Source organism: Corylus avellana, chromosome ca10, assembly GCF_901000735.1.
Source record: "Corylus avellana chromosome ca10, CavTom2PMs-1.0".
NCBI lineage: Eukaryota > Viridiplantae > Streptophyta > Magnoliopsida > Fagales > Betulaceae > Corylus > Corylus avellana.
This window is the reverse complement of record NC_081550.1, coordinates 401,257-404,668: the sequence shown is the minus strand read 5'-3', so window position 1 is coordinate 404,668 and position 3,412 is coordinate 401,257.

Below are 3,412 nucleotides of genomic sequence, written 5' to 3'. Positions count from 1 at the left end.
GGCAGCGAAGTGGCGACACAGGTCGGTGGCGACTACAGACAAAATCCGAACCCACAAAGAGCCAAAACAAGGCCAAGGAGCCCGCTGCAGAAAATGAAGGCGGGGGAAGAAAATCGGCTGGGAAAGGCCAAAAACAGAGAAAAACAGAGGGGGAAAGGAGCGGCAAGGAAAGGGAAGAGAGGAGGCACCGGGGCTAGGGCATCAGGTAAATAACTAGCGCGAGGAGGATGAGGGGAGGAGGGCGGCCAAATGGCCAACCCTCCTCCCCTATGTGGTTGAAGGGTTTCGCTTTTCTCTCTGGCGGCTAGAGAGAAAAGAGACGGCTTATCACTTACCACGTTCAGTTAAGAAGAGATAAAATCTCTTCCTATATTCTAGGAGATCTACATGATATTTAATTGGACAAAAACTCACCTAAAGTTCTATTCTAATGGCTTTTCTATATATGAGTATATAAATATTCACATTTATGTATAATCACATGAATTAAATTCAGCAACTATATATATATATATAAAAACAAAAATGCTTTATAATTTTATTTTAATCTACAAAATTTATAGGATGTCACATCCCTTGTGATTTATTCTATGGATACAATTGATGTTTTGATTTAAATTGAATATATTTTGTGATTTACGTATACATCTGATGATTTGATTTAAATTGAATTTCTTTTATGATTTGTGTAAAATAATGGATACATGAGATTGTTTTGATTAACTTTTTGAAGCGAAAGTAAAACATACCTAAAATTTTATTGTTAGAACTTTGGATAATATTGATGAATATGGAACATGTTGCTATGATTTGGTGAGTATCGATTCCAAAACCTTTTGACTATTTTACTTTATCTAGTTTATGTTTTATCTTTTCTCTAGAAAACCCAAAATCAAATCTTCTTCGAAACTAGGTTAGGATTTAATTAGTTTAGATATAATTTGTTTTTCAAAAACACAACTCCCTGTGAAATCGACCTCGCACTTGCAATCTTTTAACTGCAAACGATTTGTGCACTTGCGAGTATATTAAAATTTTAACACAACACCCACGTCCAACACAAACGTGGCCAAGCCACCCACTAACACACTCCACAATCTCATAATTGTAGAGTAACCCACAAACCACGATTCACTTCGCCAGCATGGCACACATGGATCCTTGGGAATGTGGGGCCGAGAATTACAGGGCTACAACTACTACCTGATTCCTATAAAAGGGAGTCACCAGTTCATTATTTGGGTAATCACAATTCTCTCTCAAGCTTTCATTGCGCTTATACATTCTCAAACAGTTCACTGACTTAGGCATCGGAGCTATTCCCACCGGCACACTCCTTGCAGCTCTTATCCTACCCTTTTCTTCTTTTGCAGACCGACGACTCCTCGGACTTCGTGCCATGTCACTCCTCAAAAAACTATCATCAACAGTGCGGACATGTAAAAAAAAAAAAAAAAAATCTTTCTCTTTTCTCTAGCATTCATTTGAAACAAGATTTAATTGGTTTATCTTTTCTCTTTAAATGGTATAAAGAAAGAATAAGGGAAACTACTATAAAATTTATTTGAATAAGAAATCAAAAAGTTGTTTGATTCCTACATTTAAGAAAAACTATTGCTTATGTCCCTCTTCTATTCATCCAAAAATGATGTGCTTTTTAAAATCACCATCGAACTTGTAATTAATTATTATTAAATTTTGATCAAATAATAATTTTAAAAGCCACTTTATTTACCCTGTTTTTGCCATTTTATTATCTTGATGATTTGGGTTAAATAATACATAAAAGAATGACCCGGTCCAAGTTATATGGACTCCTTTTTTACGACAAGACTTTCAAGAGTCGTTCGATTACATGTGGTGTTGGCTCAATTTTGTGGATTAAAAGTAAAAGTCAAGAGTCAAAATCTTTTGTTTAAAACAAGTAGTCAAGGGTCAAAGTTTTGTTCGCGAACTTGGCCTTAGGCCTGTAAATGAGCCGAGCCGAGCCGGGTATTAGCAAACTCGGCTTGGCTCATTTAAGGAAATATTTAGTCGAGCCGATCTCGAGTTCGAGCCGAGCTGAGAACCCTTGGCTCAAGACCGGCTCATTGGAAAAATCTTGTGCTCAGGATCGAGCTCAAGATCGTTTAAAATTGGATTTCGAGCGAGCCGAGCCCTTGGATAGCTCGACTCGGCTCGCACCTCGTTCTCGTTAGGTAAAAACCTCATGCAAGCTCAAGCTTGGCTAATAAGCTGGCTTGAAAATTCTATTTTTAATAAATCAACTTTACTTAAAAAATTGATTTATTTTCACCATTTAAAATTCAAATGGTTCAACAGCCAGGGCATTTTAGTTATTTACTCACAACCCACCAGGTGGCAAAGACTTAGACGGTTGGTTTAGCAAGCGTTGGGCCATTCAATTTATAGAAGTGAGATGATATAGTGTTTGCTTGTTTTTTCGATGTGGGACAAGGAAAAGCTTCACAAGTATAACACGCCCAAACTCTATCCCTCTGTCTCGTTCTTTTCTCTCTCAACTCTGGTTCTCACTTCTCTCCCTCTCGCTCAACTTCACTTCTCAGCCCAACTCTCTCTCTTCTGTAATTTCACAATCTCCCTCTCGCTCAACTTCACTTCTCTTTTCTCTCTCAACAAGTGTGTTGTGAGTGAGAAAAAAGAGCAAGTAACCATCAACCACCACAAATGCTCTCTTGGTCCCAACTGCCACTACAACGTTTAGAGTTTTTTAATGGTGTTGGGACGAAGATCAGCTTGCAAATCTTGCCCTCCTCCATGATTGAGAAAAGCAAGCATTTTTTATGCTCTGGTCTAAGTTCTGCAGACATGGGAAGAAAAGAGGAAAGCCAAATTTAGCTGTCGACAGATAAGGTTAAAGAAGGAATAAAAGAAGAAGAAAAGAAAAAGATGAAGTGTGCTGGAAGTGGGAGACGAGGAATGAAAAAGAAGAAAATAAAATGGAAGAAAGAGTGAGTGGCATGGGGGAAGGTGGGGGAAAGTGGAAAGTTTTTTTTTTTTTGTCTGTCCTTCCAGGCAAGCGAGTAGCAATGGCTGACCACCTATGACAAAAATAATCAATTAAATATAAGCCCAAAACGACATAATTTTGACTAAGAAATGGTTTAAAAAATGGAATTAAAAAAAGTTGTTATTATATATGTATAATTATAATTTAGGGATAAATGTAAAATTGGTCAATTTGGTTGGCTTAAATTATAAATTTCATTATACAATTTGTTATTAAATAATCATATGATTTAATGATCAATAGATCATGTGATATAACCATATAAATTCCAATGACAATACATTAATATTTCAATTGTAGTTATAAGTAACACATTGTTGAATCCAATGTTAATTACTTAATTTGATATTATACGAATGACATTATCATTGTACATGAATA